Source organism: Somniosus microcephalus, chromosome 11 (assembly GCF_052327205.1).
Source record: "Somniosus microcephalus isolate GS21.2 chromosome 11, FLI_Smic_1.0, whole genome shotgun sequence".
Lineage (NCBI taxonomy): Eukaryota > Metazoa > Chordata > Chondrichthyes > Squaliformes > Somniosidae > Somniosus > Somniosus microcephalus.
Genome location: NC_140997.1, coordinates 36,391,302 through 36,416,820, shown reverse-complemented (window position 1 = coordinate 36,416,820; position 25,519 = coordinate 36,391,302).

The following is a 25,519-nucleotide window of genomic DNA, read 5'->3' as shown; positions in this document are numbered from 1 at the left end:
GGTGCTTCTATGAGGTGCTTCCCAACTGGCTGCAGCATGGCAGGAGGAAGGCTACTGAGATTCCACAGAGGAAACTGCAGATGCTCTTGGAGGATGACTTCGAGCAGCTGTGGGCCAAGAGAGCTTGGCTTCAGACTTCAGCTTCACAGCCTGGGCTGCAGCCATCTGGGCCGGCTAGCTAACAGACAAAAGCGAGGGTACTGGTGAAGTGGCGGAGCTGGGAGCTGGAATGCTGTCATCCTGAGAGAGGACAGCAGGTTCCTCTTCCATGGTGCTAATGCCACTCTCCCAGGCAGCACCTCAACAATCCTAGTAATCTGTTGGCGAATAGATTGCTGGACTGCTGTGATGCCCTGGAAACCCGTTTCAACAGTGGTATCCAGAGCCACGATGGCAGCAGTCTGAGCTTCCATGGCAACATTTTGTGCTGCGTTGGATGCTGTCAGGTCAGTCATCAGATGTTCCATCATGGTGGGTTCCACAGCGCTGATGATCAAGATGATGACCCGTTCCATGTTGGAAAGGATTGTGTGATAAATCCATGTAGTGAGACAAGGACTCGAAGAGGCGATATCATAGAATTAGCACGAGTACTTTAGTAACAGAGTAACAAACATCATGCCTGCATCCTGGCATTTCACCTTTGCTGACCTTGACAGGAAGCAAACCTCTGACCTTAGCAGCAGCATTGACTACAGCACCACCTGGCGGATAACCTTAATCATAACATCCCAGATTACTATATCCCTCCCCCTTAAGATTTCAGTATGAATTTCTTAACAAACAACCATTCCTGAGGGTCACATAAGGAGTCTCCATTCATCATGTTCCATACTTGCCGAATCTAACAGTTCAGTATTAATCTCTCTGGTGGCTTGTGAGTCTTGTGAACGTCTAACAGTAAAGTCCCTGCTTGTTTGTGGTGAAGCCACCAGCTGCTCCTGAGCAGTGCTCAGAGTATCTGACTCTGCAATGATGGTTTCCTCTTGAAAAATAGGTTCCTGTGGAATTGTCTCTGTGTCTGGTGGTGGCACCACAGATGCACTTGGATAACTGGGGGCAACCCTGTCTTCAGTCAATGCATCTGGAACCTTCATTTCAATTTCTCCTTGTCTGTGAAGTATCTGATCTACATGTCTGCGTACTACCCTACCATCTCCCAACATGACCTTGTATGATACTGGACCTGTCATTGAGTCGATGAAGCCAGGAATCCACTTTGGTCCATAACTGAAATTCCTGGTAAGGACCGCATCTCCTTCTCCAAAACTTCGGCTCTTTGTTCTTTTGTCATGGTTCTCTTTTTGTTTGTTTTGTCTGTTTTCCATTTTCCTTTTTAGGTCTGGGTGGACAAGGTCAAGAGTGGAGCGTAGTCTATGGCCTAATAACATCTCAGCAGGAGAGAGTCCTGTGGTGGATTGAGGTGTTATTCTGTAGCTGAACAGAACCCGTGACACTTTGGCTGCTAAACTCCCTTCTGCACTTTTTTTCATCATCTCCTTAAATGTTTGTACGGCTCTCTCCGCAAGTCCATTCGAGGATGGATGATATGGAGCCGAGGTCACCTGCACTATGCCATTTTTTCTCAAGAACTCTTTTGTCTCTGTACTCACAAAACAAGTGGCATTGTCACTCACCACGATCTCCGGTAGCCCTTGATTACTGAAGCTCCGACGCAGGCAGTCTATAGTAGTAGTGGCGGAAGCAGAATTTACAGGGTAAACATCCATCTATTTGGAATGTGCATCAATGATTATGAGGAACATCTTCCCCATGAATGGACCCGCATAATCTAAGTGCAATCTTCTCCATGGTTTATCCGGCCACTCCCAGAGGTGGAGAGGAGCCGCTGCTGGTGCCTTCCGGTGTTCCTGACAAGTGCTGCATGTCTTGACTAGATTTTCTATCTCCTCATCTAGCTTTGGCCACCACAAGTAACTCCTAGCCAAGGCTTTCATACGCGAGACCCCAGGATGACACTGATGTAGTTGCTCTAGGATAGACTGTCGTGCTGGCTGTGGAATAATCACTCGTGCTCCCCACAACACGCAATCATCCTGCACACTCAGCTCTGTTTTCCTGACACTGTAGGGTGTGAAGTCAGCCCCTTCCGGATGCTGTGGCCATCCCCTCACCACATATTCTCAAACTCTAGACAGTACTGGATCTTTACCTGTCCATGTTCTTACTTGCTCTGCAGTCACAAGTGCCGTGTCAGTGTCCTTCAACATCAAAACTCTGTCCTCTGGAGCTGCACGGATAGGTGTGCCTGGCAGTGGAAGACGGCTCAAGGCATCTGCGTTCCCATGGTACTTGCCCGCCTTGTAGACGATGACATACTCATATGCCCACCTCTGGATCTGGGGTAACACCATCTGTGGAACTGCTTTCATTTCATTGAAAAGAGAGAGAAGAGGTTTATGATCGGTGCATATGGTGAACTTCCTGCCATATATGTATTTGTGGAACCTCTGTAACCCAAACATTACTGCTAACCCCTCTTTGTCTAACTGGGAATAGTTTTTTTCCACTGGTGTTAGAGTTCGGGACATAAACCCTATTGATCTTTCAGTTCCATCTTCCATGCAGTGTGAAAGAACTGCCCCTACCCCATAAGGTGAAGCATCACAAGAGAGAATGATGTCTTTCTCTGCATTGTAGTGAACCAGCACATCCGACGACAGCATCAGTTTCTTGGACTGTTCAAATGAAATCCCCTGCTCCTCTCCCCACTGCCACTGTGTCTCCTTGTGCAGTAGTTTGTGAAGAGGTGCTAACACAGTTGACAAGTTTGGTAAAAACCTGTTATCATAGTTCAGCAGTCCCAGGTAAGCTTTTAACTCAGCCACATTTGTAGGAGCAGGGGCGTCCTGCAGTGCTTGTACCTTCTCCTTGAGTGGATGGAGCCCGGTGGCATCCACTCTGTGTCCCAGGAACACTGCCTCATTCCCCAGGAAAGTGCACTTACTCCTCTTGAGCCGGAACCCTGCCCTCTCCAATCTCTGTAGTACCTCTCTCAGAGTGCTCAGATGCTCCTGGTCGGTTCTTCCCATCACCAGAATGTCATCCAGATAGATGGAAACATGTGGAATCCCTTGCAGTACACCTTCGATTGTCCTCTGGAAGATAGCTGGACTAGATGAGACACCAAATGGTAAGCGGTTATATGTAAACAAGCCCTTGTGTGTATTTATGGTGACATACTTCTTTGATTCGTCATCCAGTGTAATCTGCAAGTAGGCATGACTCATATCCAACTTTGTGAATTCCTTTCCTCCAGCCAGGTTTGCAAAGAGATCCTCTGTTTTGGGAATCGGATACTGCTCTAGTTTGGACACCCAATTGACTGTCAATTTATAGTCTCCACAGAGTCTTACCGAATTGTCCAGTTTTAAAACAGGTACTATGGGAGCTGCCCATTCCGAACATTTCACTGGCTCCAGTATGTTCTCTCTCAATAGATGGTCAAGCTCAGCCTATACCATTAGCTTCATGGCATAAGGCACAGGTCGTTGTTTAAAAAACCTTGTCGGTGCCTCCTTTTCTACATAAATCTTAGCTGGGGGGCCATTACATGTGCCAAGTTCCTCCTTGAACACATTCTCATGTTCACTCAACACTTCTTGCAAAGTCAACTGTTTGCCCGCATCTATTTGATGTACTGCTCCCCAGTCTAATTTAAGTTCTTTTATCCAGCCCCAACCTAACAGGTTTGGTCCGGTACCCGATACTATAACTACAGGTAGCTGTTCCACTGTGTCCCTGTGTTGCACAGTTACATTAGCTGTATCTAATGTCACTACTCGTTCACCTGTATATGTTTTAAGATGCAGGGAGCAAGGCTTTAACTCTGGAACTTTTGCACGGTTCTACAATTTTGAGTACTCTGCTTTGTTCATTATGGTCATGCCGCACCCTGTATCCACTTCAAAGTTCACCTTAGAGTCATTTACTGTCAGTTGCAATGTGATAGGAGCCACTTTTGGAATGTTCTCTAACATGCTATACATTATGAACATGTCCTCTTCTTCCTCAGCTTCCCCGCTGATGTGGTGTGCTCCATGTTTTTTCACTTCTCTCCCTTGGTTTTGCTGTCCTCCCCCTTTTGGTTTGGATTCCTCCACAGGTGATTTTGCCCTGCAAGCTCGTTTTATGTGTCCTTGTTTCCCACACTTGTAGCACCTTTCCTCCAGAAACTGGCATTCACTCGCCAGGTGATCGCCCTTGCATCTATAACATGCCTTCACATGCTCACGTTGTGGTTTCTGACGCATGTTCAACTTGTGCACAACAACCTGACCTGCAACTTGCGTAGCATTAGCCCTGTCTGAACCCTGTATTTCTTTTACATCTCGGTTCACTGTCGCTATGGCTTGAGCAAGTTCCAACGCTTTTTCATAAGTAAGCCCAGTCTTGGATAATAATCTACGCTGCATTCGGTCATCCATAATTCCGCAAACTAGCCTATCTCGCAGCATTTCCTTCAGGTTGTTCCCAAAATTGCAATCTTGTACTAATTTACGCAACACTGCTACATAGTCCATTACGCTCTCTTCCTCTTTCCTGTTCCTTGAATTAAACTTGAACCGCTGTACAATCTCACTAGGCTTAGGGTTGAAATGTTCTTTTAGCAAAGCTGCTAATTCAACAAATGATTTGTCTCCAGGCTTTTCAGGACTGAGCAGATTCTTCATCAAACTGTAGGTTTGGCTTCCCACTGAACTAAGCAGAATGGCTTTCCTTTTTCCGGCATCATTTATTTCATTTGCTTCGAAAAAATAACCCAACACTTCACAGTATTCCTCCCAGGTTTGTGCTTGACTATCAAAAGCGGAAACTGTTCCTACCATGGCAGCCATGCTCTCTTCCAACTGGTAGCTAACTGCAGCTCATGATTTTGTTGTTTAAACGTCCTGGCAGACTTCTCTTCTTTATCCAGGGTCCTGTTTTACCTCGTCGCCAAATGTGATAAATCCATGTAGTGAGACAAGGACTCGAAGAGGCGATATCGTAGAATTAGCACGAGTACTTTATTAACAAACAGAGTAACAAACATCATGCCTGCATCCTGGCATTTCACCTTTGCTGACCTTGACAGGAAGCAAACCTCTGACCTTAGCAGCAGCATTGGCTACAGCACCACCTGGTGGATAACCTTAATCATAACATCCCAGATTACTATAGATGGGCTCCGAGCTTTGCGCAAAGCCCTGTGCCAAGTTGGAGGTGGATTCAGCCATGCTCCTTGACATTGTGCGCAAGCTTTGTGGCAGTTTTCCCAGTGCAGCAAGCATTTGGTTGTCTATAACCACGAGCCTTCTTCTGTAGCCTGGGCAATCGGAGTCCGCATATGAGTCTTCTGCGTCAGAACTAGTGTGAGACCTTGCCCTCCGGGGAGCTGGCACCTGTGGCATCCTTTCGCTCTGGTTCCTGCGCACTTGTGCCCGGTGACTCAACATGTGCAGATCCTGTCCTCTATCCTAGCCACTAAAGTCTGCGCAGTGTCAGTCTCTGAGCTGATGGCTACGAGAGTAAGATTAAGTGGCATCTATCTTCATTATCACTGTCTTCTTCTTCCTCCACTGGCTGAGGAGCTTTAACTTCTTGGGGATCTGAAACAAAAAAGGGTAGCTGGAGTTAAGATACAGATCAGCCATGATCTAATTGAATGGCAGGAAATGCTTGAGGGGCTGAATGGCCTACACCTGTTCCTATGTTCCTATGACAAGGGTTAGGTTGCATTTTTGGGAGAAGAGAGGAAGAAGTGTGTGCTTACACCAGCTGCAGCTTCTGATTCAGAGTGTGTGTGGGGTGAGGGGGAAGTGAGAAGAAAGAGGATTAGGTAAGCAGAAACCCTGATCAGCGATCCCTCCTGCATTGCCAGTGGCCATGGCCTCCACTCTGCCCCTTCCCATGAAGGCCAGAACTATCTCCTCCAGGGAAGTTAGAATGTGAATGCACCAGTTGCAGTCTGCTGCTTCTAATTATGTGCCACCTTCTCCTGCAAGAAAACGAGAAGTGCTTCAGTGAGTGTCCTGCAATACAGCTGGGCGATGTGGCTGTCATGGTTGAATAGCTGTCAGTGTATGTGAGCTGTGAGCTGTGAGTGTCAGGCTTGAAATAGTGCTGAGTGTGTGAGGGTGTGGTTAAACATATTAATTGAAGTGGTCAGTACTGATTGATAAAAGTTGTAGGTAGGTGGGAGGTGGAGGTGGTATGAATGTAACAGTTGATGAGGCTAGTGGTGCAGCTGTTATGAAATGCCATTTGAAAATTGATCTTACCTTGATAACTCTTGTCAGATCATTGAACTTCTTTCTTCACTGCATCCAGGTATGAGGAGCCATGCTCCATCTCATTGCCTCCTCATCAGGTGCCTGGAAGGCTTCCTGCCTCCCAGCAGATAGAGGATGTCCCTCCTCCTTTCCAGCTCCTACACCAAGGCCTCCAGCACAGCATTTGAGAAACTTGGTGTACGTTCTCTGCCACCTTCTGCCATTTTTCAAGATATAACTGCAGATTGCTTTCAAATCCACTTGCGGCCACAATACACCTCCCCTTTAAGAGGGGCTGGCTGCCTTTAAATAACATTGTGCATCCCCCATATTGACCATATCCTGATGCGTGCAGCCAATCATCAGCACCGGTAGCACTGGCTACACGCAGTATTCATTAAAACCAGCAGGTAGCACGGATTTAACATTAAATCCATGCTGCCTGCATTACAATGAACGGGTGTGGGCTAATCACATACAGTGACCCCGCACCCGTTTTCACACGCTATGGAATTTAGCCTATAGGTCCAAAGTCTCCTTATTCCTCCCAAGTATAGTACGCTTATCACGTCATGTTTCAAATTATTCACATACTGTTTCCCAAACTGTTATTTTCTGAAAGATATCTATCTCATTTGCATTTGAATGAATCAGTACCAACTGCTTCCAGCATCTCCCTAAGGAGCCTGTTCCATAGATTGACCACCGCTCACTGAAATAATGGCCTCAATATTTATGGGGAAGCGGGGAGGGAGCCTGGGGTGGGCAGTTTTGCATTTGGGAAACCCAGAAGAACGGTTTCCCACAGGATCTGATTAACACTTTTCGTCTCTTTTTCCCGGCCACAGCCAGCCAGATTGAACGGCTGGCTGGCTGGCTATCGGGCGGGTAGGCCTCGGGCACCAAGGTGCAGGTGGAGAGCAGAGAGGAAGGAGGGAGGGATCAGAAAGGCTGGTTGGTGGGGGGAGGGGAGTGGGGGAGATCAGAGGGCAGGGGGGGGGGGAGAGCGGAGGCCGGTGTCAGGGGAGATCAGAGGCCGGGGGGTGGGCAGGGGGTGGGAGATTGGAAGGGTTCTGGGGGGAGATCGGAAGGGGATATCAGAAGGGGGAGATTGGAGGCTGCAGCCGGGGAGTGCAGAGGAGGGAGGGAGGGATCGGAAAGACTGGTGGGGAGGCAGTGATCAAAAATGCCGGGTCGGGGGAGAGATCGGATCATGGGGTGGGGGGTTCCAATCACGGAGGGGGTGGGAAAAGCAGGTTAGCTGGTGGGCAGGGGGAAAGTACTCCTTCTCCTCTTGGCCCATAAGCAGTGCTGAAAAGGCACTTATCTGTTGGACCGAGCAATCCTCGCCTCCCTTCAGCTGCCGGGTTTGGTGAGGCCCAAGAAATCTGGCCGGCCAGTGTTAAATTTAAAATGGAGGTAAGATCTGTGGCCTGCAGCCTCACTAAAATATTTAAATGAGCGACACGCCTCCTGGGAGCGGGTTGGTTGCCTGCCCCATGTCCCGCCTCCGTTAAAACCGGAAGTGGGCAGGTTCGAGGCGGATTGGGTTCGGGTTTGAGATTTTTAACATTATAACATCGCGCCCAACCCAAACCCACCTGTTTTTGGAGGTTAAAATTCCCCCCAAATGCTTTCGCAGATTAGCTGTGTTCTCTGTTTCTACTGTTCTGGATAAGATGAAATAGCTTGTCACAGTCTACATTATCTAGTCGCTTTAGAATTCTACAAACAGCAATCATACCACCTTTCAACCTACTCTTTTCCAGTGAGAACATGCCCAATTTATATAATCGCTCCTCATAATCCAATCTCACCATCCCCTCAATCATAGCTATATAAATAGGATGATGCGGCAGCATTTTACATTGCCTCCTGTTGCTGCCAAAATTTTGCATAACCTGCTATTATTATCATGCAACTAATGGCATGGTATAAGTCAGATTTTAAAATTTTGTCTTTCATGTCTCTGTATGTAAACTGGCTGTTACAGATGGATGAATAGCTTTAGTACTTACAGAGCATGTAAATTGTAATTTGAATCACTACAAGTATTTGTAATAATATTTTGATTAGGCAGATGTGATTACTCCTAGGATTTATAATGTGTATAATATTCATGAATTCCCTTAGAAAATATATTGAAATTAAGATGTCTGCCGTTTACAAATGACACTAAGTTATATGGAAAAGCAGAATGCTGTGAGAAAACAGTATCATTCAAAAATACAGTACAAAAAATAGGAATGGGTTAGATCTTGATTTTGTGCGTTAGTGTAAAATGGGTGATAGCGAGTCGGCAGCCCATTTTACGTCTCTCCCCATTTCCATTTCCATTGAATTCAATCGGAAGAGATGTAAAATGGGCTGCCGACTTGCTGTCACCCGTTTTACTTCATCACACAAAGTTAAGCTCTACTCCTATCTATTTTTACTTCCTCTCACATTAGCAGTGGCCTCAGATTTCTACACTGCACGGCTTGTGAATAGGCAGGTTCAGAAAAATGACCATTCCAAGTGTTGTAAATGCTAAACCTTTATAAATCACTGGTCATGCCTCAGCTAGAGTATTGGAACCAGAAATTCGGCTCTCCCCGGGTGAGTACGCACGGGGTACTCACCCGTAGGCCGAATGGAATTCCCGGTTTCCTGCATGCACTGCGCATGCGCGGGAAACCGGCACTTCCGAGCCTCTGAACGAAGGGGTTCAGAGGTCGAACGCACGCGCAGGGGAGGCTGTGCGTGCGCTTTGAACTTAGGTTTTTTTTACAAGTTTTCCCGGGAGGGTAAGCCTGCAGGATTTACACATTTAAAAAGCAGGCGTAAGGCCTGCTTTTTGCAAGGTAAGTGGTCAATTAATTAAAATTAAAACATTTTTTCCACAGGTTTATTATTTTTAAATAATTTAAAGCAAGGTAAGTTTATTTTTAACCCCGTTATAATATAAAATTATTTTTTTCAAAAATTTAAATTATTGTTTAAAATAGTTATTTAATGTAATTTATAGTTTATTTAAAAGGTGTGATTTTAAAAAAAATGTATTTGAAAGTTTACTGCTATTTTGGGCCTGTAGTATTTATAAGTTTTGACAGGTCTACCTGTCAATCTTATGAATAGGCTTTTCCCTCCTCCGATTGGCTGCCCATGGCTCACGTGATCCCAGGGATGCATCGCACTAACTACGCCCCTGGGACACACAAGCACAGCGCGCCGGCAGCTGGGCCAGGCCCCGGAGCGGAATTCCACGAGGCCCTACAGCTTAACTGCCGGCGCGCAAGGTAAGTGCAGGTCGGGGGCTTACACCCGCGGGAAGCCCCCGACCCGAATTTCTGGGCCAGTGTCCAAATCTGCACACCACACTTTAGGAAGGATGTCAAGGCCTTGGAGAGAGTGCAGAGGAGATTTACCAGAATTATACCAGGGATGAGGGACTTTATTTATGTGGAAAGACTAGAGAAACTGGGATTGTTCCGCTTAGGGCAGAGAAGGTTGAGGGGAAATATAGAGGTGTTGAAAATTATGAGGGGTTTTGGTAGAGTAAATAAGAAGAAAATATTTCCACTGGTGGTTGGGTCTGTAACTGGAGGACACAGATTTAAGGTAACTGGCAAAATAATCAGAGGGCAAATGAGGAGAATATTTTTTATGCATCGAGTTGTTGTGGTCTGAAAGGGTGGGGCAAGCAGATTCAATAGTAACATTCAAAAGACAATTGGATATATACTTTAAAAGGAAAAAATTGCAGGGCTATGGGGAAAGAGCAGGGGAGTGGGAATAATTGGATAGCTCCTTCAAAGAGCCAGCACCGGCACAATGAGCCGAATGGCCTCCTTCTGTGCTGTAAGATTCTATTGCCCCGAATTTAACTGACCCCACCTGGCAGAAACTTGGCAGGGGGGCAGTTAAAATAATGTGTGCCAGTTAGCCCCACCGATCCCACTTCCTTTCCGCCGTGACCCCATGTTAACTTGCTCTTTTGAGCAGGCGAGCCAGACACCCGCAGGAAAGAAGCGAGGTCCTGTTTAAAATATGCACATCGGGTGCGAAGATGTCATCAGGATCTGATCTACAATTACAAGCTGAGGCCTGAGTAGGCGGAGGGCAGTGTCGTGGTCTGAGCGGGTAGAGGGGCAGTGTTGGGTCCCCTGTCAGGCAAAACCTGCGGGAGTCGGATCCTGGGCCAGAGGAGGCCGAGGCGGTAAGTTTAATATTTATTTTCCAGGTTTCCTCCGGAGCCCTGGGCGTCCCTGGAACTAGGCTACCATTGCTCCCGCCCCCCCGATCATGGTAAGACCCGCCCGAGCCTCCGATCACGGCTCCATTCACAGCACCCCCCACTCCCCTCCTGATTGCAGCCCTGACCTCTCAGCCTCCACCCCACCACACCCCCCCACCCCCCAATCAAAGCCCTGAGCTTTGAAACACTCACCCCATGTAGACATACAAAGACCCTTAATTCTTCATTTTTAATTTCAATATATATTGAAATGCTTTGCCAGGCCAAAAGGTTTTTGTCAAAGTGAAATATAAAGTTGTCACTTTTTATTTTGCTTTGATAAGACAACAGAGATAAACAAACCCCTTTAGTTTTGCAGACTAGGGGGGTGATTTTCTGAATGGGAAGCTTTTGGAGGCGGGATTCCCACTTGTCGGGTTTCAGTCCCGCCTCCATCAGCTTCTGGCCAACCAGCGGGACTTTCCCCTGATTGACCTTCTTAAGCCCGCCCAGTGGGCTCAGCAGGTCAATTAGGGCGAAGGCAGTTGCAGAGCACGTCAACGTACGACGTCTCATCTGTCAAGAATTTTTGAAAGAAGAAATGTCATTGTTTGACAGCTCTGTGAAGCTGTCAGTGACATTCTGCGCAGTTTGATGAGCCCTTGTGTTCAGGACTCAACAAACCTTTCTACTTTGCAGAAATCAGCTGGCTGTTGGATCGGAGGTTGCAGCAGCCAGTCTGCAAACTCTACAATGGAGATTGGTAAAGTCAAGCGTAGGTCCCTTGCAGTCAGAATCAGGGGAATTTATAATGGGGAACAAAGAAATGGCAGACCAATTAAATATATACTTTGGTTCTGTCTTCACAAAGGAACACACAAATAAACTCCCAGAGATGTCGGGGAACATAGCGTCTAATGAGAGGGAGGAACTGAATGAAATCAGTATTTGTAGAGAAATGGTGTTAGGGAAATTGATGGCATTGAATGCCGATAAATCCCTAGGGCCTGATAATCTACATCCTAGGGTACTTAAGGAAGTGGCCCTAGAAATAGTAGATGCATTGCTGGTCATCTTCCAAAATCCTATAGACTCTGGAACAGTTCCCATGGATTGGAGGGTAGCTAATGTTACCCCACTATTTAAAAAAGGTGGTAGAGAAAAAACGGGGAATTATAGACCGGTAAGCCTGACATCGGTGGTGGGGAAAATGCTAGGGTCCATTATAAAAGATGTAATAGCAGAGCACTTGGAAAACAGTGATAGGATCAGACAAAGTCAACATGGATTTACAAAAGGTAAATCATGCTTGACTAATCTACTGGGATTTTTTGAGGATGTAACTGGTAGAATAGATAAGGGAGAACCAGTGGATGTGGTGTATTTGGGCTTTCAGAAGGCTTTCGATAAGGTCCCGCTTAAGAGACTAGTGTGCAAAGTTAAAGCACATGGGATTGGGGGTAAGGTACTGAATTGGATAGAAAACTGGTTGACAGACAGGAAGCAAAGAGTTGGAATAAACAGGTCTTTTTCCGAGTGGAAGGCAGTGACTAGTGGGGTACCGCAGAGGTCGGTGCTAGGACCCCAGTTATTCACAATATATATTAATGATATAGACGAGGGAACTAGATGTAATATCTCCAAGTTTGCAGACGACACAAAGCTGGTTGGGCGTGTGTGCTGTGAGGCGGATGCAGAGAAACTCCAGTACGATTTGGACAGGTTGGGCGATTGGGCAGATGCATGGCAGATGCAGTATAATATGGATAAATGCAAGGTTATCCACTTTGGTGGCAAAAACAGGAAGGCAGATTATTATCTGAAAGTAATAGATTGGGAAAAGGGGAAGTGCAATGAGACCTGGGTGTCCTTGTGCACCAGTCGCTGAAGGTAAGCATGCACGTGCAGCAGGCGGTTAAGAAGGCAAATGGTATGCTGGCCTTCATAGCGAGAGGATTCGAGTACAGGAGCAAGGATGTCTTGCTACAGTTGTACAGGGCCTTGGTGAGACCACTCCTTGAGTATTGTGTGCAGTTTTGGTCACCTTATCTGAGAAAGGATGTTCTTGCCATGGAGGGAGTGCAGCAAAGATTCACCAGACTGATACCTGGGACGGCAGGAATGACGTATGAAGAGACACTGGATCGATTAGGCTTATATTCACTAGAGTTTAGAAGAATGAGAGGGGATCTCATTGAAACTTATAAAATTCTAACAGGACTAGACAGACTAGATGCAGGAAGGCTGTTCCCGATGGTGGGGGAGTCCAGAACCAGGGGTCACAGTCTAAAGATAAGTTGTAAGCCATTTAGGACTGGGATGAGTTGGAATTTCTTCACCCAGAGAGTAGTGAACCTGTGGAATTCTCTACCACTAGCAGTTGAGGTCAATTCATTAAATATATTCAAGAAGGAGTTAGATATATTTCTTAAGGCTAAGGGGATCAAGAGAAATGGAGAGAAAGCAGGGATGACCAGCCATGATCGCATTGAATGGCGGAGCAGGCTCGAGGGGCTGAATGGCCTACTCCTGCTCCTATCTTCTATGTTTCTATGTCGGGGACTCCAGCTCCACAGCGGCTGAAGGCTGTAGGTAGAAACAAAGATAAGTTAACAAGGAGAGCAAACTGCTCGGAACACATGCACAATAAACTTCTTCTATATTTGAAAGTCAGATGTGAGGGTTAAGAAATGCTGTGATTTCATGAAAATACATCTTAGCCATTCACACTCTGCTAAGGATGCTTAGAAGAACCTTGACCTCTTGTTAGGCAGGGGAAAAATTGGGTTGCTTTGTGCCTCCCGTTAGTGCCCTAAGAGGGCGCTAACGGAGCGCAAAGCAACTAGCGCCCGTGCCTCCCGCGAAATTCAGTGGGAGGCTAGCGGCGGCACTAACCGGTAGTGCCCCGTGACGCTGCGCACCCAGCGATGATGTCATTGCCGTGTGCAGCACCCCGGCCGCAATCTTTGGGAGTGCCCCCTGACTTACCGTTGGATGCTATGTCCAACGGAGTCAGGGGGGCCTACCTGCAGTCAGGGTGTCACAATTTAAAGGCGAGGTGCAGGGCCACCATTTTTGTTGCTGGCCGCCTGCCAGCACCTGCCTGCGCTCCCGTCCCCGGCCTCCTGAACGCCACCCCCGCAAAGTGCCGGCTGCGCTCCAAGAGCCCGACACTTCTCTTGAGTGCCGGGCTCCTTTACCGGCACTCCCGATCCCCAGGGGCTGCGCTGCGCAAGGCCCCTCCCCTTTAAGAAGGGGAGGAAGGCCTGCAATACCATGGCGCGATATTGACTCGCAGCGTCTCAAGAGGGATGCAGGGCGCTTCCAGTAACGTCCCGCTTCCCTCTTGGGGCACAACCACTTAATTTCCGGCACGGGAGCGCTAATTTTTCCGGGGCACTTCTTTTACTGCCCCAGCGAAGGTAGCCCCCCGTATAGGGCGCTACTAGAAACATAGAAACATGGAAGATAAGGAGCAGGAGTAGGCCATTCAATGAGATCATAGCTGATCATCCAAACTCAGTACCGTCCCTGCCTTCTCCCCATATCCCTTGATCCCTTTAGCCTTAAGAAATATATCTAACTCCTTCTTGAATATATTCAATGAATTGGCCTCAACTGTCTTCTGTGGTAGAGAATTCCACAGGTTCACCACTCTCTGGGTGAAGAAATTCTTCCTCATCTCTGTCCTAAATGGCTTACCCCTTATCCTTAGACTGTGACCACTGGTTCTGGACTCCCCCGCCATCAGGAACATTCTTCCTGCATCTAGTCTGTCTAGTCCTGTTAGAATTTTATAAGTTTCAATGAGATCCCCTCTCATTCTTCTAAACTCCAGCGAGTATAAGCCCAATTGACCCAATCTCTCCTCATACGTCATTCCTGCCATCCTAGGTATCAGTCTGGTGAATCTTCGCTGCACTCTCTCCATGGCAAGAACATCCTTCCTCAATTTTTAGCCCTACGGATTTTTCCAACCTCAGCGGGTACAGGGCAGGCGACATCCGCGGTGTGTGGGGACCTAGCATCTGTCTCGATCCCGCCCCGCAACAAGATTTTACGATGATTGGGTTTGTTAAGCTCGCCCTGCAAGGTTCCCGACCAATTAATAGGAAGCGGGTCTGATGACGTCATTTCATGATGCGTCATCAGCTGGTTTCCTTAAAGGGGCCATGTCCAAATTGATTTTGACAGTTTTGCTGTCTGCTCTACAGTATTGAGGTGTTGTAAACACTGACAAGCAGTGCACAAAGGTGCACGGCTGCACCCAGGCTCTCCCATGACTCGCTCCGTATGCTTATGGAGGGAGTCACAGCACGCAGGGAGGTCCTCTTCCCTTCCGATGGGCGGAAGACACCTCCCCAGCCTGGTTGCACATTGCACAGGAAGACACAAGCCAGGATATTGCCAGGAGGACCAGGCTGCAGTGGCACAAATCTTTCAATAATCTCAGTAGATCACAAAACGTTACTGCAAAGCCACACTCAACCTCATCCTGCTGTGCCACTCATCACATCCCCATCACTCTGCCTTCTCTACCCTACTCCTACACATCCTTACTCACACCAACTTACCTTGCACCTCCACCCATCCCTCTCTATCTATATTATCACTTCTCCCTCTCACTAGCTACCCCTCACACTCACCCTCATCCTAGTCCAATCATACCAACTAACAACACACCATGTTTTAGCCAATGTTTGTGTAAACTTTCTGTGAATGTGTTGTCAAGCATTGAAATCCTTATTTTCACCACTTTGCCTTCTTGGACAGATTTGTGTGCACCTTTGAAAGTGTCTTAGTGTGTTGTAGTCAATGGTGAGACATAACATCCCCTGTCCCCCCAATGGTGATGAGTGAGAAAGGAATGGCTTGGACATTGTAGGGATGCTTTATGGTGCTGGTGTGGTGGTGCCAACCTGGTGCATCATGTGGCAGCCAGGGTGTAGAGTGTTATGTGAAGCAAATCTGGACATGGTGAGGTCATAGCTGGCGTCCCGGGCAGCAATATGCACGGGTGATGATGCCCTGTGTCCAGTGCAGCATCAGTTGATTGCGGAGAAGGCTGGTGTGAATGTTGGTGCTGCTGGTGTGCCCGGTGATGCTGGTGTTGGGGCTGATTGTGGTAGGATACTGAGGACCAAGGTGAGAATTTTTCAAGGGCACTGATGCTGATGGAATAGATGGCAGGTGAGGTTGAGATGACAGAAGTAATCTGTCAATGTTGAGATAGGTTGTTCCAAGGAGGTGACAGTGAATAGAGAGATTACTCCAAACACTTCAAAAGTGCATAAAGCTCAAAAGTGGGTTCCAAGTACTGAAGGCTGAAGCTTCTGAGATTGAAAAGTGACCAGCTGGAAAATGGTAGCTTTTATACTGCTTTTGCAGCTGTCACCTAATTAAAGAAATGGAGAGTTGTTCAGAACCCTACATACTTACCTGGCATGATTGCCAAGCAACAGGAACCTTGTGGAAAATTTGGGAAAATGCTTTGTACCTGATAAAATGGTGGTTAAATTGCTTTAAACACCCTCTTAGCATGCACAATTGCAGAACCCACCGCATAGTGCCGTGTCTGCAAAGCGCAGGCAAAGCCGGCACTAGGGAAACTCACAAGAAGGCGGGTTTAAAGCAGGGTACCGCCCCACTGTCAATCTTTTGGATTTTGACAGCGGACCCGCCTCCGAACCCCCCCCCCCCCCTCTGAGCGCCGGCAAAATTCAGCCCTTATAAGTGATGTTTCTGTTTTGGGAGTACAGGGAAGGAAGCTCAAGATAATTAAGAATATATACATGGACTATTTCCTCTTAGTAGAAGAACCTTGTTCCTTTTATGTTGAATATAAATTCTTAGGACTAAGCTCTTTAAATGTTTCTACGTTAAGAATGTTTGGCAAAGCATGCATGTTTTAGGAGGATCTTGACTTCAAAACCTTCATCATAACATAAAAAGGACACATTTCCTACTTTGCCAGAAAACCGTAAGTTCTTCAACAGTAAAATGAATTCAATCACTCGTCATACTCAATAACAATGGAAGGATGAGATGAATACTTCCTTCTCCAGGTGGAATCCATTCCCTTGGTTCCATTCCCTTGGAGGATAATCTAGCTAGATGCCTACTCTGCATCTTGAGGTTCCAGGCCGAGATGAATTTATATATTTATATTTTTGCCCTCAGCAGCAGCTACACAAAATAGAAAACTCTCTCAATGTCAATCACTGAAGATATAAGCATTTTAGTTGGAATCTTCTCCATTTGATATGTAACCATTCTACAACCTCCTTACTCTACAAATAATTCCTGGCAGTGTTAACCCAGTGAGCAGATGTTCCGTCCCCACTTATTCCAGAATTCCGTCTGTTACAATTGATGAGTGACCACAATTGATGACAAACAAGAATGCTTGAGGGGGTGGGGGTGAATTTCTCATCTCTGTATCTTAGGATGCATTCAGACTACACAAGCTTAGGGTCAGTGTACTCCTGCTCCTCCAGAGAGTCTCACTCAGCTTTATTCGGCTGGGCCCTGATGCCAGATATAGGTTGCATTTACTGGTCCGTATTTTCCGATCGGAGGCTTCCTGCGTGCGGAAGCCCCCGATCTGGAAAAAAATCTACAGACTTACCTGAGAGCTCCGGACATTTCCGCTCCTGGGCCTCTGCTCTACGAAATGCGCAGAGGCCCAGTTATCCCAGGAGCGCAGGCAGTTCGCAAGCGTCCCTGGGATCACGTGGGCCATGGGGACCCAATGAAAGAAGGGAATCCCCTTCATACTTTTGACAGGTCTCTCAGCTTAGACCCGTCAAAAGTATGAATGTGGATCCACTCAAAAAACGCATCAGAACATTAAATAATTTTTTTTAAATCACGTTTTTAAAATTAGTTAAAATTACATTAAATTTAATATTTTAAACAAAAATTTAATTTTTTGAAAAAAAATTTAAAGTTTTTTACGGGGCTAAAAATAATCTTGCCTTTTTAAAAGTATTTTAAAATTATAATTGAGTGAAAAAAATTTTTTTTTTTTTACTTTTTTAAACATTTATGCTGGTAAAAACAGGCCTTACACTTGCTTTTACCAGGCGTAAGATTTTTAAGGGTTTTGAGTGGGCTGAAGTTCTGCAGAAAGTGGAACACTCCCCCCGCAGAGGCCCTTCTCCCGGGCAAGAGGATTCTTGACAGATCGGAAGTGCCGGTTTTCAGCGCATGCCTGAAACCGGCACGTGCGAGTTCCCTCCGGTTCTGTACGCAGCTCGTACACACCCGTAGGGATCGGAAAATACGGGCCACTGTCATTGCAGAGTCAGTGTGAAGCCAAACCACCCAACGCTGTACTTGGAGTGTGACTACACACTAAAAGTCAAATATCAACAGTCCTGCTTTAAACAACACTAATTGAATGTAACGCTATTAACCTGAGCAACCAGCATACAGATGAGTGAATTAAATCACTTCTCTCAAAAGGTAAGGGTTTCAAATGCTTAATGGAAAGCTAGGGAATATAGATGACAGCTCATTTTGAATTAACATTACTTTTCTTGAGCTGTACAGCTGGGCTATCCTGGATAATTGTATTAATTTTGTGATGCTTGCTTGAATCTTATGAAGCAAATTATTTTGCAGATGTTAGAAACAATCCAATAATCATTTGCCAGGAATTGGATTAAAAGGATTTTATTCCAATTAATTCAGGGTTCTAAATGAAATAGCGAATGGGAGTCCTCAAATATTTATAATATTCAGGGAATTTTGATAGAGCCTTAAAAAAGTGAAATGAAAGATTTTGAGTGTGTATTTATATATATATTTATAGAATACTAGTCGTTGGATGTGATTTTTTTCCCTATCTCTGCTGTCTTCATGTCCTTGGCTTTCTCTGTCACTCCTCCTCTGTGTCTCTTCCATTAAATCTTCTTTTGGTCTCTACACTCTTTTGCTTTTCTCTTTGTCTTCTTTTCATCATTCCTTTCGAGTGTGAGGTGTTAGATGGTATGCTGTGCTGTGGCAGGGAAAGAGCCACAAATGGCTGCAGGCTGTATTTGAGGTGATGCTTGCAGGGACAATGTGGAGCTCAGTGGCTCCCTTCCCATCCTTCCCAAATCACTCATAAGAACATAAGAAATAGGAGCAGGAGTCGGCCATTCAGCCCTTCAAGCCTGCTCCACCATTCAATAAGATCATGGCTGGTTTTATACATTAACTCTACTTTCCCACCTTACCCCATTCCCCTTGATTTCCTTTGTATCCAAAAACCTATCGATCTCTGTCTTGAATATACTCAACCACTGAGCATCCACAGGCCTTTGGGGTAGAGAATTCCAAAGATTCACAACCCTTTGAGTGAAGAAATTTCTCCTCATCTCAGTCCTAAATGGCTGAACCCTTATTCTGAGACTGTGACCCCTGGTTCTAGACTCTCCAGCCAGGGGAAACATCCTCGCAGCATCTGCCCTGTCAAGCCCCTTAAAAATTTTATATGTTTCAATGAGATCACCTCTCATTCTTCTAAACTTTAGGGAACATAGGCCTAGTCTACTCAATCTCTCCTCATAGGACAATCCCCTCATCCCAGGAATCAGTCTAGTGAACCTTCATTGCACTCCCTCTATGGCATGTATATCCTTCCTTAGGTAAGGAGACCAAAACTGTACACAATACTTCAGCTGTGGTCTCACCAAGGCCCTGTATAATTGCAGTAAGACTTCTTTACTCTTATACTCCAATCCCTTTGTAATAAAGGCTAACGTACCATTTGCTTTCTGTGATTTGTGTACAAGGACACCCAGGTCCCTCTGAACACTAACATCTCTCAGTCTTTCACCATTTAAAAAATACTCTGCTTTTCTATTTTTCCTACCAAAGTGGATAACTTCACATTTCTCCACATTGTATTCCATCTGCCATGTTCCTGCCCACTCACTTAACCTGTCTATGTCCCTTTGTAGCCTCTTTGTATCCTCCTCATAGCTTATTTCCCTACTCGTGCTCTCCCATGCTGTCATGTCTTCTACCCCTTCCCCTTCCTACCATCCCCTCACTCCTATCACTAACGTTTTCAAGATATTAAGGGGAACAGATAGGTTAGATAGAGTGAAACTATTTCCGCTGGTTGGGGATTCTAGGACTAGGGGGCATAGTCTAAAAATTAGACCTTTCAGGAGTGAAATTAGGAAACACTTCTACACACAAAGGGTGATAGAAGTTTGGAACTCTCTTCTGCAAATGGCTATTGATGCTAGATCAGTTGTTTATTTTAAATCAGATTGATAAGATTTTTGTTAACCAAAGGTATTAAGGGATATGGGGCAAAGGCGGGTATATGGAGTTAGGTCACAGATCAGCCATGTTCTCATTGAATGGCGGAACAGGCTCAAGGGGCTAAATGGCCTACACCTGTTCCTATGTTCCTACCCTACCTCTTCCTATTGGAATAATCCATTTAACACCTATATCCTCCCATCCCACTTGCTCAAGTGTTAATATCAACCATGTCCCTCCATCTGCTCTCCCCACTCCCACTTTCTCTCCCCAAGGGCAAGGGATAAGAAGCCAGAGGCCCCGATCCCTCAAAATATTTCGCTCCTTCCCTCACTTTCTATCTGCTTCCTGCAAAATTGAATCTGTGTTATTTTAAACCAAATTATAATAAATAAATGACTGCACAGGGGGGCACAGCAAAATACAGAAATGCAGTTGTCATAGGGGATTTGATATTCAGGGGGATAGACAGGCGTTTCTTCAACCACTGACATGTTGCTCTTCTGGTGCCATGGTAGAGGACATCACAGAATGGGTGCAAAGCATTCTGCATTCCCCCTGAATGGGAACAGCCGGAAGTGTCCATGTTGGAGCAAATGACATAGGAAAGAAAAGGGTTGAGGTCCGACATACAGAGTTTCAGGAGCTAGGGAGGAAACTAAAGAGCAGAATTTCAAAGGTGGTAAACTCTGGATTCCTCCCAGTGCCCGTGCTGGTGAATAGAGGAACAGCAATATAAAGCAGTTTAATGTATGGCTGGAGAAATGGTGCAGCAGAGTGGGCTTCAGATTCCTGGGGCATTGGGACTAGTTTTGGGGCAGAAGGGACTTTTCCAGGGAGGATGGGTTACACCTGAACAGGGATAGGACCAATGTCTGTGCGGGGAGGTTAACTATTGCTGTGGGGCAGGATTTAAACTAATTTGGCTGGGGGAGGGGAACCAGTAGGAAGCATTAGAGAGCAGAAACAAGGTGCATAGAGGATTGGGAGAGACATAGGGCATTAGGAAGTATATCAAGGCCTTGGAGAGGGTGCAAAGGCGATTTACCAGACTGGTACCAGGGATGAGGGACTTCAGTTACGTGCAGAGACTAGAGAAGCTGGGATTGTTCTCCTTGGAGCAGAGAAGGTTAAGTGGAGATTTAATAGAAGTGTTTGAAACTATGAGGGTTTTTGATAGAGTAAATAGCAAGAAACTGTTTTCACTGGCAGGAGGATCAGATGGACACAAATTTAATTGAATTGGTAAAAAATCTAGGGGTGAAATGAGGGAAAACTTTTTTATGCAGCGAGCGGTTAGGATCTGGAATGCACTGCCTGAGAGGGTGGTGGAGACAGACTCAATCATGGCTTTCAAAAGGGAGTTGGATAAGTACCTGAAGGAAAAAAATGTGCAGGCCTACAGGGAAAGGGCAGGGGAGTGGGACTAGCTGAAGTGCTCTCGCAGAGAGCCGGCATGGGCATGATGGGCCGAATGGCCTTCTTCTGTGCTGTAACCATTCTATGAATCTATGACATGATTGCCAGAGATGGAGAGCCTTTTTTGGATATGCAGGTGCCAGCCAGCACACAATGCAAACGGGGTCTCCAGTGAAAATAAGCACCAGAACAGCTAGATGGCCACATTGTTCACCAGCTAATACAATAGCAAAATACCGCGGATGCTGGAAATCTGAAATAACAACAGAAAATGCTGGAAATACTGACAAAGGGTCCCAGACCTGAAACGTTAACTCTGTTTCTCTCTCCACGGATGCTGCCTGGCCTGCTGAGTATTTCCAGCATTTTCTGTTGTTCACCAGCTAGTATGGAGGAAGCCCCGCGCGGTGCCAAGAAATAGGTTCAGAGACAATTTGAAAAAAAAAATCACAATAAATCTTTTTTCTCACAGCAGTTGAGTGTGGAGGAAGACATTCTTAGGTGGATTTGCTGAAGAGGCAGCAGAGAAGATGCGAGGTGTTTCAAGGAGATCAGTTTTTTTTTATTCGTTCACGGCTGCGTTCAGGGAAACCCAATTTGGTAAAGCGGGTATCAAACCGGGTTCAAGCCTCTTTTATGTATACCCCGACTGGAGACTGTAACTGCAAACTTCTCCCACAGTATGAATTCAGATATTTAAGATTACCCAGCTCCAAACAGGAAACAGAAATCTTTCGTAACAAAATCAGCAACACATTGCCACTACTCCCCGAACAATCGCATGCACTTTCCCTGGGACTATGCTGCTGGAATGCTGCCTTGAGAAAGCCTTCACTTTATGGGTGGGCCGAGCTCCTGGCCTGCGAGCAGCAGGACAGTTTGTCGCAGGCAGGAGTGACAACAGATAACCCCTATTTACGTGACATTTAAATGGCTGCACTTATCTCAAGCACTCCTTATCGTGTGTGAAGTGGAGTCAGGCAGTAAAATTAATTGCAGTTCCAGCATCATGAGTCAGCACTGACATTACCTGCATTCGGCGTTCCTAAAATAGGCTCGGTGTCAGTTCAAGACCCTCTGAAATTGCCCTGTTATCTTTCAAATGAGAGAAATCAATGGTTGATTTTGACCAAATGGAGGGAGAAGCATAGGGGTAAAACAAAGCATAACAGAACCTGAGTTCTGATGAAGAGTATACACCTGAAATGTTAACTTACCTTTTCTCTTTACGGGTGCTGGCTGACCTATGGTGTATTCACTGCAGCTTTGATTTTTATAGCTGAACTGCAGGTATCACTTATATCCCTATATAAACACGCGCATATACACAACTGTGCAACATGTCAGATAATTTGTCTGCTTTGTTCCCAATCACATGTTATACACACCAAATGCAAATTTTTAACAAGTTACATGTGAACAAGAAAACAATACTGAGAATCAATGTAAAAGCGTCCTTAATCTTATTAGTGTGAATCCAGAACTAATTAAATATGATGTAGTGATCACGATGAGATGTGTGATTCTGGAGCATTCTGTTACTCTTACGGTACTGTGTGTGCTCTCCCTGCTTGCTGAGCACTGAAAAGTGAACAATCTTCACATTTTCACATTTCTCTTTATCTGGAAATGCTTCCTAAAGTACCTTCAGATGATGTGCTTGTGGTGTATGTGCCTTTAAGAGCAATTATGGTGTATGTGCCTTTAAGAGCCCCAGGTGTGCGTAATGCCGGTAATTGCCACTTGGGCTATATAAGCCTGTGTATTGTGTATATCCTTTAGAAACCCCCCCACCAGACTTGCTTAGTAAATACCTATGAACCAACTCCTGTCTTCAGTGTCTTTATCTACACACGGACACTACAGTGGCGACGAAGTGGAAACGGACTTACCTGCAATTCGGCAGCACCTCAAGGACATCGATTCCTCCAGCGTCCAGAAGACTCAAGGAAGTAAGAGAAACTGTGGTTTCACCAGCTGGCCAAGCTGGTGACAGGTACTGCGCTAATCCTTCCTGGGCGTCAGGCTGGAGCTCCAGCGGCGGGCTCTACAGCTGAGACAGGCAGCGAAATCGGAGGCAAGCAATAACGGACTGGGAGGGTGCACTCGAGAGACGGCCGGCGCGGCAAGCAGGTCAGCGTTTAGACCTCCGTCGGGAACGAGTCTCCAACAGTGAATAAACGGAAACCACAGTAAAACAGCGTTGTTATCGGTAGCAGCGGCGGGAAAGCGCGGGAAGCGCCATATCGTTGCTACAGAGAGAAAAAAAAAACGCGGGAAGCGCCATATCTTTTCTGAAATGCCTAAATCTGGTAATATTGAGGCTTTTGATGGCGAAATAGAAGATTGGACCACATACGTGGAAAGAGTAGAGGTTTATTGCACTGCAAATGGAATAACAGATGAAAAAAAAGCTTCAGTACTTCTGAACTTAATGGGCGCGAAGACATACGGGCTGTTACGAAATTTAATCACTCCAGCCAAACCAAAGGACAAGACTTTTAAAGAAATTGTTGATACCCTGCAGGAGCATTTAAACCCAACACCGCTGCTGATAGCGGAACGATTCAAGTTCTTCAAGAGAAATCAACACAAGAATGAAAGTAACGCTGATTACCTAACCGAATTAAGAAAGCTATCAAAGTACTGCCAATTCGGAGCAGGACTATCGGATTATCTTCGAGACAAATTTGTTTGCGGTCTCTTAAGTGAAGGAACACAAAAAAGACTGCTTTCTGAAAAAGATTTAACATTGGACAAAGCTTTCAGTATGGCTGTATCATACGAAGCAGCAGCAAAAGGAGCTGCAGAGATACAACAAGAGACACAGGACTTCGGCACCCATAAAATGACACAGGAGTTCGGAAGATGTTATCGCTGCAGCAGATCCACCCATAACCAGAGGGACTGCTGGTTCAAGGGCAAAGCATGCAGGCAATGTGGTAAGATTGGACACATTGCATGGGTATGCCAATCTGGACAAAATAAATCCACTGACAGAAAACAAAAAATCAATAAAGAAAAGTACAGGAAGGTACAAATGATGACGGACAATAGCTCCGAAGACCAGAATAGCGATAGCGACTCCGGAAACAAGAGACTAAGCTGTCTCAAATTACATAATGTACTTGCCAAAGAGGATTACCAAACCATTTGGGTTACCCTCACAATAGCAGGGTCCCCAGTTAAAATGGAGCTAGATACAGGATCAGCTCTAACCGTAATAAATCAACGAGATTACGAGAGGCTATTTTCGCATATACCTCTAAAAGACACATCCATTATCTTAAAAACATATACGGGGCAGAAAGTCTACCCCAAAGGAAAAATAAGGGTGCCTGTGGTATACAACGGCAAAGAAATGCAAAAGTTGTATTTATACATTCTACAAGATGGTGGTCCACCGTTGTTGGGACGTGAATGGATAAGGAAGATACGTTTAGACTGGCACTCCATTCAGGCACTGACGGTGACCAGTAAGGAAAAAAACAATGATGACATCATACCTGAACGATTAAAAGACATCTTGGCCAACGCCAAAGAAGTGTTTCAAGAGAAACTAGGAACCTTGAAAGGCATCACCGCCTCAATAAAAGTGGAAGATACAGCAATTCCAAAATTTTTTAAGGCAAGACCGGTGCCATACGCAATACGTCCGGCAGTCGAGGCAGAGCTGAAGAATTTGGAAAAGGCAGGCGTATTATCCAAAATAGATTGGAGCGAATGGGCAACACCCATCGTTCCAGTCATGAAAAAAACATTGAAAAATAACTCTGAGGAACAGAAAAAAATTCACATCTGTGGGGACTTTAAGGTGACTGTAAACCCAGTCCTTCACACGGTACAGTATCCTCTTCCGAGGATAGAAGATATTTTCGCCTCACTATCCGGAGGGAAACGTTTCACAAAAATTGACTTGGCACAGGCATATCTACAGATGGAGGTTGAGGAGACCTCTAAAAAGTATCTCACAATAAACACACCCAAAGGCCTGTACCAGTACAATCGACTGTTTTTTGGAATAGCATCAGCTCCAGCTATCTGGCAAAGAGCTATGGAGCAAGTCCTGCAAGGGATTCCGGGGACTCAATGCTACCTAGATGACATCCTTATAACAGGAGAAAACGACAACGAGCACCTTGCCAATTTGGAGCAGGTGCTCACTAGGCTGAAAGAACGGGGCCTACGAGCAAATCGCCCCAAGTGCGAATTTTTCCAAAATCAGATATCATATTGTGGCCACATAATTAATAAGGAAGGGTTGCATAAGTCACCTGAAAAAATTGAAGCAGTTATAAAAGCCCCAGCACCTGAAAATGTTTCACAATTAAGGTCATTCCTGGGATTA